Source organism: Triticum dicoccoides, chromosome 2B (genome assembly GCF_002162155.2).
Source record: "Triticum dicoccoides isolate Atlit2015 ecotype Zavitan chromosome 2B, WEW_v2.0, whole genome shotgun sequence".
Lineage (NCBI taxonomy): Eukaryota > Viridiplantae > Streptophyta > Magnoliopsida > Poales > Poaceae > Triticum > Triticum dicoccoides.
This window is the reverse complement of record NC_041383.1, coordinates 511,778,840-511,789,451: the sequence shown is the minus strand read 5'-3', so window position 1 is coordinate 511,789,451 and position 10,612 is coordinate 511,778,840.

Below are 10,612 nucleotides of genomic sequence, written 5' to 3'. Positions count from 1 at the left end.
GGGGCGGCGGCCAAGGGGGGGAGGAGTGCCTCCCAAGTCAAGTGGAGGCCCTCCCCCTTAGGGTTTCCCCTCTCCCATGTGCATGGGCCTTGGGGGGGCTGGTGCCCCTGGCCCATTAAGGCGAGGGCGCCCCCTTGCAGCCCATGCTGCTATATTGGACGTGGTGGAACAATTTCCGGACCTCCGGACCCCTCCGGAATCCTCTGGAACCTTCAGGAAGCTTCCCGGTACAATACCGGGAAAACCCGAACTTTTCCCGGAACCCGAACAACAACTTTCCATATATAAATCTTTACCTCCTGACCATTCCGGAACTCCTCGTGACGTCCGAGATCTCATCCGGGACTCCGAACAACATTCGGTAAACACATACAAACTTCCTTTATAACCCTAGCGTCATCGAACCTTAAGTGTGTAGACCCTACGGGTTCGGGAACCATGCAGACATGACCGAGACGTTCTCCGGCCAATAACCAACAGCAGGATCTGGATACCCATGTTGGCTCCCACATGTTCCACGATGATCTTATCGGATGAACCACGATGTCAAGGACTCAATCAATCCCGTATTCAATTCCCTTTGTCCAGCGGTATTATACTTGCCCGAGATTCGATCGTCGGTATCTCGATACCTTGCTCAATCTCGTTACCGGCAAGTCTCTTTACTCATTCCGTAAAACATCATCCCGTGATCAACCCCTTGGTCACATTGTGCACATTATGATGATGTCCTATCGAGTGGGCCCCGAGATACCTCTCCGTTTACACAGAGTGACAAATCCCAGTCTCGATTCGTGCCAACCCAATAGACACTTTCGGAGATACCTGCAGTGCACCTTTATAGCCACCCAGTTACGTTGTGACATTTGGTACACCCAAAGCATTCCTACGGTATCCGGGAGTTGCACAATCTCATGGTCTAAGGAAAAGATACTTGACATTAGAAAAGCTTTAGCATACGAACTACGATCTTTGTGCTAGGCTTAGGATTGGGTCTTGTCCATCACATCATTTGTCAGTGTCAAAACCGGCGGATCTCGGGTAGGGGGTCCCGAACTGTGCCTCTAGGCGGATGGTAACAGGAGACAAGGGACACAATGTTTTACCCAGGTTCGGGCCCTCTTGATGGAGGTAAAACCCTACGTCCTGCTTGATTGATATTGATGATGTGGGTATTACAAGAGTAGATCTACCACGAGATCAAGGAGGCTAAACCCTAGAAGCTAACCTATGGTATGATTGTTGTTCGTCCTACGGACTAAAGCCATCCGGTTTATATAGACACCGGAGAGGGCTAGGGTTACACAGAGTCGGTTACAATGGTAGGAGATCTACATATCCGTATCGCCAAGTTTGCCTTCCACGCCAAGGAAAGTCCCATCCGGACACGGGACAAAGTCTTCAATCTTGTATCTTCATAGTCTTGGAGTCCGGCCGATGATGGTAGTTCGGCTATCCGGACACCCCCTAGTCCAGGACTCCCTCAGTAGCCCCCGAACCAGGCTTCAATGATGACGAGTCCGGCACGTATATTGTCTTCGGCGTTTGCAAGGCGGGTTCTCCTCCATACTCCATGTGTTTGCCGAATAGTGTCTAGTTTCCTTATAAATGTTGCGCTCCTTGGCTTCCACGTCCAATAATGGCCCTCTTCCACGTGTCGTATGAATGCGAAAAGCCAGGGTATTTTTACGTTCCACCCTCCCTAGATGTGTGAATAAGCCGCCTATAAAGAGGCGAGGATCCAGATCCGAATCACACCATCCTCCTTCCGCAAGTACTCATCGAAGCGCATCTGACAAAAATCCATTCCAACATGGACAGTCGACGCGGCTCCTCCTCTCGCGCTCCCAGTCCTCAGCCAGGATATTGGGGAAGATGTACAGTCCCGCATAGCGAGTTAGTGACGCTACAAGCTGAGGGATACCTTCCCCCAGCCTTCATGGTTCCGGTTCGAGCCGAGCTGGCCACCTACTAGGGTGGGAAGCAGGCGGAGAGCATCCCCAATCCCTCCAAAGGAGAGCGGGTATGCTTCGTCCCCTACCTAATAAGGGGACTTGGATTTTCCATACATCCGTTTCTCCGGGGGCTCCTGGAGTTCTATGGACTCCAACTTCACCACCTCACACCTGCCTCCATTTTGCACATCGCGGGCTTTGTAGCTCTTTGCGAGCTGTTCTTGGGCATCGAGCCCCATTTCGCGCTGTGGAAGAGATTGTTTTGCCTCGTACCCCGTTCTCACGAGGGGTCGATATATCAAGTGGGCGGAGCCGAAATATGGCGCATCGCTAGGACCGGATATCTATCTGGAACCCCGAAGAAGGCGTCTGAAGACTGGCCTTCGGAGTGGTTCTATATGGAAGACGCCCCGCTGCCGGATCCAGTTCGGATCGGCCTCCCGGAGTTTAGCTACGCTCCTCTGAAGAAACGCCTGAGTTGGTGCCCGCGGAGCCCTCAACGGGAAGATGATAGGAGCGTCCGATATCTGATGGGCTGGATAAGGTTACTGGCCCACTCCGGACTGACCATGATTGGAGTCATGGCCATATGCATTATGCGAGGGGTGCAGCCGCTTCAATATAGGGGCCACCCCATGTGGGATTTCAACGGGGAGAATGACACCACCCGTCATGGCCGCAAGGGGCCGGGATCGGCCGCCAATCTGGTGAAGATCATGTCCGGCTTGTACAAGGGGGAGAAGGAGGACTTCCTCCACACGAGCCCATTGAATGGATTCTCCATGAATAACCCTCGGAGCTGGGTAAGCGGACGTTTATATATCCGATCTGTGCTTTCCAAGATAAGTGTCTTACTTTATGATTTCGACGCAGGAACTGCGGTGGGATGTGGAGGGCATGGAGAGTCCAACCCCACAACCCGAGGATCCGGGAAGATCCCTTGATCCGGCCTCCGGAGAGGATCCGGACATAATGGTGGAACTGATTGACGGGGTGTTCCACCAGCTCAGCATAGACAATGCTCTAGTTGCCATTACGGCTGACTACCCCGGTTTATCTCCGTCTTCTTAGGTGAGTACGACCGAAGTCCTGACACCGTTACTTTTGTAATGCTTACTTCTGAACACCGTGTACCAACAGTGCTTCGCAGGAGGTGCCTTTACGGCGGGAAGCCGAGCCCGCGGCGACTGACCAACCAGGGTCAGTGCGGCCCAACAGGCGGAAGAGGAGTGCGGCGCGAATTGAAACGTCGCCGCAGAGGTATGGCACACCCTTGTCCTTTAAGGGAAAGACTCCTGGAAGGTACATTAATGCTCATGATTCCTCCAGGAGAAAGAGCGCTCGCTGGACTAAGCCCGGAGAGGTTGCCAACCAAGCCTCCGCCAGCCAGGCTCCAACGCCTGGTCCAGAGGGGGAGGCGAGCGCAAGGCGCGAGCCGGATGCTCCTCCAACGGAGGATGCCGACAGGTTGTCCGCCACCAGGTCTGAGGTGGAGGGCGCCATGAATCACAGGCGCCGCCGGACAGTTCTTCGTGACGCGTGTTTCTCCCCAGAGGCGTTGAATGCCTTTAATGCGGGAGACGCGCACCTCCATGCTGCTCAAGATGGTTTAACCAGAGCCACGGAGCAGTATGTAAAAGACATACGGGTGAGGAATTTTAATGGTTATATATGCCAGTAGCCCCCAAGACTTAAAATAGTTAAACTAACTGATTTAAGGATCATTTGTTATGCAGGATCTTACGGAGAAGAATACCCATCTGTCCCAGGAGCTTCAAGAATGCAAGGCCCAACTTGAGGTCGCGCTAGCCGCTGCCCGGGGAGCCACAGAGACCCCCTCTGGTAATTCATATTTTGAAAAGAGAAGTAGTTTATGAAGTGCGGCGTGTGTGTATAATCTGACAAGAATATTGCAGAGGGTGCCGGACTAGATCCGGACAAGCAACATCTGCTGCGCCAACTTAAGGCCGGCGAGAAGGTGCTTACAAGGGTGCAGCAGGAGAGGAACAAACTCCAAGATGCCAACACCCAGCTGGGCGAAGAACTAAAAGGTGTCCGGGTCCAGCTGTCTAACTCCTAAAGGAGAATCGAAGGCTTCGTCGCGGCATTTACAATAAGTGCTTGAGCAAACTCTTTTGAAAAGAAGAGTTCGGCGAGGAAGTCGATTGACAGAAATGTGTCTGTGGGCGTGCTCACGGGTCGTCCGGCGGAGGAGATGCCTGATTCCATGGGAGACCCTCTTCCCGAGCTGCTGCAACTGCACGAACGTGTTCGGCAGGCGATGACCAGCGTCGTTCGAGCCTTATGGCCTTCCTGCTCCCTACCCGAGGGTCTTGGAGGGCTTGCTGAGAAGCTTCAGGGAGCACGGCAGCGTTTCCGTCTGTGGAAGATATCGGCCTGCCGTCAAGGCGCCAGGGAGGCCTGGGCCATGGTGAAGACGCGGTACACGAGGGCTGATCCAAACCACATGGCCGAGGTCGGACCTGTGGGGCCCGATGGGAAGGAGATCCCTGTGAGCCTGATGTACGGCCAAGTAGAGTTGGCCGCGAAATATTCCCAACGGGACTGTAAATTAGACAGCCTGTTAGATGGGATTGAAGAGGAGTACAATCAGTCAGTTTGATGATGTAATTTAAAATGACATGTAGAATGCCTTCTAGCCGGATTGTAGATCATTTGTCTTTGCGGACCTTTTCGCTTCAACCTAGGGACCCAACAGTCCGGAGTATGTCTGAATACCCTGACGGTTATACAAAAACCGGGGCATGCATGGAGACAAGGCGTAGGGGTCATAAGTGCTTTATCAGACAAGTGTCCAACTAGCTATGTTATATTACATGGTTAGTAAGAAACATCTTCCAGGGAGAAGAGTTCCGTTAGGGGTTCCTTTCCCTGGGAGGCATGCCCTAAAGTGCATGTCCAGACTGTGAAAAGAGCAGAAAAAGCATCTGGGGGCAGAGAAATAAATAAGTAATAAATCATCTTTCAGGTCACCGACCGAATATTCCCTTAAGAACGCTAGCTTTCGGCTTCACCCAGTCTGAGGTACACATCCGGCTGATCCGGCAATAACAATCGCAGAGGTGCTCCCTTTACCTCCTAGCCGAACAATTGGGAACGTAGGGGTAAGCACAGGAGCCAGGCAACCCAGCTTGGCCAAAATTAAGTCATATCGATGCATATAATGGTGAGTAAGAGGTACATGTGGAAGTATGACACATGTGTTGGGCATGAAGCCCATATAAATAAGCTTCTGTTAAAGAAGCCCCCAGGTATAACGAGTGCGAGTAGCACATCAAGTGAGTGCGAACAAAGCGCAGATCAGCCCTCAAAAGGCTTACACTGAAAGAGGGAAGAAAAAGGAGGGAAAACAAAGACAGCGAAAAAATATGAAAGGTGGACGGAGGAAGGAGACGAACTCTGAGTCCGGCGCTAGGCGTAGAATCTTCGGCGACGGGCTGCGTTCCATGGGTTTGGCTCGAGTCGGTTGTTAGATGCGTTGCGTAGACGGTATGCACCGCAGGTAAGGACTTGGTCGATGATGAAGGGACCTTCCCATTTGGGCTTAAGTTTGTCCTTTTTCTTGTCCGGCAGGCGTAGAACTAGTTCGCCAGCATTGTAAGTTTTAGCCCGTACTTCTCTGCTTTGATATCTTCGAGCCTGCTGCTGATAGAATGTGGAACGGGATTTTGCCACGTCGTCCTCCTCCTCTAAGGCATCCAAACTGTCCTTCCGATCCAACTCGGCTTCTCTTTCTTCGTACATGCGCACGCGAGGTGAGTCATGAATTATGTCGCAGGGCAAAACTGCCTCAGCGCCGTATACCATAAAAAATGGTGTGAATCTGGTAGTGCGATTTGGCGTGGTCCGCAGCCCCCAGAGTACGGAGTCGAGCTCCTCTACCCAGTGCGTGTTAGATTCCGTGAGGGACCGCACTAGTCTGGGTTTAATGCCGCTCATGATTAGACCATTTGCCCGTTCCACTTGACCGTTAGTTTGAGGGTGATAGACTGAAGCGTAATCGAGCTTGATGCCCATGTTTTTGCACCAGAGTTTGACCTCGTCGACCGTAAAATTCATGCCGTTATCAGTGACGATGCTGTGGGGGACGCCAAAATGGTGTACTACCCCGGATATGAAGTCTATCACAGGTCCGGATTCTGCCGATTTAACCGGCTTGGCCTCTATCCATTTGGTGAATTTGTCCACCATGACCAATAAGTATTTTTTCTTGTGGGTTCCCCCTTTAAGGGGTCCAACCATGTCAAGCCCCCAGACCGCGAACGGCCAGGTGATGGGTATAGTTTTGAGGGCGGTGGGTGGCATGTGGCTTTGATTAGCAAAGAGCTGGCAACCGACTCATCATTGGACTAAGTCCTGAGCATCTGCCCGGGCTGTCGGCCAATAAAATCCTGTACGGAAGGCCTTGCCTACAAGGGCCCGGGCTGCGGCGTGGTGCCCGCCGAGTCCAGCGTGAATTTCAGCTAGGAGATTTCGCCCTTCCTCTTCGGAGATACACCTTTGAAGGACTCCGGTTGTGCTTTTCTTATAAAGTTCTCCCTCATGGACCTTGTAGGCTTTAGATCGCCGAACTATGCAGCGGGCCTCATTTTGGTCTTCGGGGAGTTCCTGCCTGATTAAGTAGGCTAGGAATGGCTCCGTCCACGTGGCAATTACTGCCATTATTTCATGGGCTGAAGGTGTTATTTCATTGGCTGAGCCACCGATTGTGTCAGAATGTTCCGTGTTGGGTGGTGCAATTGGTTCTGGATTGTTATTTCTGGACTCTTCTTCCCATAATACGGATGGCTTAAAGAGCCGCTCCAGGAAGATATTTGGAGGGACGGCATCGCGTTTTGCACCGATGCGTGCCAACACGTCTGCTGCCTGGTTATTATCCCGGGCTACATGGTGGAATTCGAGTCCTTCGAACCGAGCTGACATTTTTATGACGGCGTTATGGTAGGCTTCCATTTTCGGATCCTTGGCGTCAAAGTCTCCATTTACTTGGGATATTGCGAGGTTTGAATCCCCGCGCACCTCTAGGCGTTGAATACCCATGGAGATTGCCATCCGGAGACCATGTAGGAGGGCCTCGTATTCGGCTGCGTTGTTGGAGTCCGTGTACATTATTTGAAGTACGTATTGGACTGTGTCTCCGGTTGGGGACGTCAAAACGACGCCAGCCCCCAAGCCAGCCAACATTTTGGAGCCGCCGAAATGCATGATCCAATTGGAGTATGCGCTGTACTCTTTAGGGAGTTCGGCTTCGGTCCATTCGGCGATGAAGTCGGCCAAAACTTACGACTTTATGGCTCGCCGTGGTTTGTAGGTTACGTCAAATGGTAAGAGCTCAATGGCCCATTTTGCAATCCTGCCCGTCGCGTCGCGATCGTTTATAATATCGTTGAGAGGTTCTTTGGAGGCCACCGTTATGGAACACTCTTGAAAGTAGTGTCGTAGCTTCCAGGATGCCATGAACACCGCATACGCTATCTTCTGATAATGTGGGTACCGGGACTTGCATGGGGTTAAGACAGTGGATACGTAGTACACTGGTTTTTGAAGAGGGAATTTGTGCCCTTCTGTTTCTCGTTCGACGACTAGTACGACGCTGACAACTTGATGTGTTGCCACGATATACAATAACATAGGTTCGCCCAGATTGGGCGCGGGCAGGACTGGATTTGCCGCCAATATGGCCTTAATTTCTTCAAGTCCGGCCGTGGCAGCATCCGTCCATTCAAAGTGCTCGGTGCGCCGGAGGAGGCGATAGAGGGGCAGTGCCTTTTCTCCCAAATGGGAGATGAAGCGGCTTAGAGCCGCCACGCATCCAGTTAGTTTTTGTATTTGTTTGAGATCTTTTGGGATATCAAATTGTGACAGAGCTCGGATCTTGACTGGGTTTGCTTCAATTCCTCTACCGGATACAATGAAGCCCAAGAGCTTTCCAGCTGGTACACAGAAAACACATTTTTCCGGGTTGAGCTTAATTTTGTATGCTCAGAGGTTGTCGAATGTAAGCCTCAAATCGTCTATTAGAGTTTCGACGTGTTTGGTCTTAACGACCACATCGTCTACGTACGCCTCCACTGTTTTGCCTATCTGGGTGGCCAGACATGTCTGAATCATGCGCTGATATGTTGCGCCGGCGTTTTTGAGTCCGAAGGGCATTGTGTTAAAGCAGAACGGTCCATACGGAGTAATGAATGTCGTTGCGGCCTGGTCTTTTTCCGCCATCTTGACTTGATGGTATCCGGAGTATGCGTCGAGGAAGCACAATGAATCATGCCCTGCGGTAGCATCGATGATCTGGTCGATGCGAGGGAGAGGGAAAGGGTCCTTTGGACAGGCCTTGTTAAGGTCTTTGAAATCGACACAAAGGCGCCAGGATTTGTCCTTTTTTGGTACCATTACCAGGTTGGCTAGCCAGTCTAGATGTTTTATATCTCTGATGAATCCGGCTTCTAAGAGTTTGGCTAGCTCCTCTCCCATTGCCTGTCTTTTGGGTTCAGAAAATCGCCGAAGAGCCTGTTTGACTGGCTTGAATCCTTTTAGGATATTTAGGCTGTGTTTTGCCAGCCTGCGTGGGATTCCTGGCATATCTGAAGGGTGCCAGGCAAAAATGTCCCAATTTTCCGGAAGGAATTCTTGTAGTGCGGCTTCTACATCAGGATTTAATTGTGCCCCAATGGAGGCCGTCTTTGTGGGGTCCGTTGGATGGACCTGGAATTTGACTATTTCGTCTGCTGGTTTAAAAGAGGTGGACTTAGACCTCTTATCGAGTATCACATCGTTCCTATCCACCATGGAGCGCAGCGCAGTGAGTTCCTCTGCCGCTAGGGCTTCGAATAATGCCTCTAGGGCCAATGCGACTGTCTTATTTTCGGCGCGGAGTGCTATATCTGGATCACTGACAAGAGTGATTATCCCATTGGGCCCGGGCATTTTGAGTTTCATGTACCTGTAATGGGGTATAGCTTGGAAGATTGTGAATGCCTCTCTCCCTAACAAGGCGTGATATCAGCTGCCGAACGGGGCCACTTGGAACGTGACCTCCTCGGACCTGTAATTGTTCGGCGATCCAAACACTACATCTAGTGTGATTTTTCCTGTGCAGCGTACTTCTCGACTAGGGATTATCCCTCTGAAGGTTGTGCTGCTTCGCTCAATGCGGCTCCAGTCAATTTCCATTTTTTGGAGGGTTTCCTCGTAGATGAGGTGTTTAATCCGCTGCCACCATCCATGAGTACCTTGGTAAGACGAAAGCCGTCCACTATCAGACTGAGGACCAATGCGGCTGGTGCTCGGGCTGTACGGAATTTAGGTTCGTCGCTGGCGTTGAAGGTGATAGCCGTGTCACTCCATGGATTTGTCATTGCTACTTGGTAGACTTCGGCGAGGCTGCGGATTGTTCGTTTCCGCATGTTATTTGATGCGAAAGTCTCGAAGACTGTTAATACCGTACTGGTACTGTTGGGGTGGTTACCCGGGGCTAGAAAGCCTTCGCCACTTTTGGCCACCTGCCGTAGTATCCAACATGCTCGAAGGCTATGCCTTGGGGTGACGCCTTCTGTACTATGGATTTTACAGTGTCCGTTGAGCCATCCCTCTAGTACGGTTCAGTGCCCTTTATGGGTTTTTTGCTTTTTGGTTTTTAACCCAGGTGCTTGAGTATGACGCACCATTTTATTTCGGACTAGGGTTGTGTTCAGGGCCGGATTGTCCCAAAACTTGGTTTCGATTTTCCTGGCGCTCTCCATCGCACAGTATTTTTATACTATGGTCGCTAGGTCGGCGAAGCGTGTGACTTCGCGAAGACTTATGGCGTTCATGATTCCCTTGTCCGTGCAGTTGTTGCAGAAAATTGAGATTGCGCTTTCCCCACGGCAGTCCTTTATCCTGTCCATAACCAGGAGGAATCTGGCCCAGTAATGATGTACTGTTTCATCAGGCTCTTGCCGTATTTGAGATAGATCGCGTATGTTTGGGTGGGCGGGCGTAATTAAATTCGGAACCTCGCCCCATCTGAGGCTCAAAGGCCGAGAAGCTTCGAGATTTGGAAGCTTGGATTGCTGGATGTTGTCCAACAAATCTGGTCCGATGCCTGACTTTAGGTTCAGTACTTGATCGACGTCCGTCCCTCCGTGGGAATCCGGCATGGAGGGATCGGGGATCCGGACACAACTGGTCTTTAGCATAGAAGAAGAGTCGCCGCGTTGTTCTTCCACCACAACAACGTGGTGGGTAGCCTGGGGAGAGTTAATTTCCCTCTGATCATTTTAAGCCCAATCTGATCGTAGTCTGTGGCGACTCCCAGGGCGGCGATGCGATCCAAGAGCTCGTTTACGGAGGAGAGCTCCATCGGATCTAACTGCTCGGCGAATTCCAAGCTGACATGAAGATCGCTTTTGATGACCTAAGAGGTCATTCTCGGAGCAGTGGCCGAACATGCGGTCATAAGAAAACCTCCTAGCCGGATTGTTTGGCCGGTGGCCAAAGCTCTCTTGACGACGGCGCCGTCTTTAAAGACGGGAAAAGGCATCCTTCCTGACTGCGACGGCACAGAGGAACTCTTAATGAAATCACCAATGTCGGTGTCAAAACCGGCGGATCTCGGGTAGGGGGTCCCGAACTATGCGTCTAGGCGGATGGTA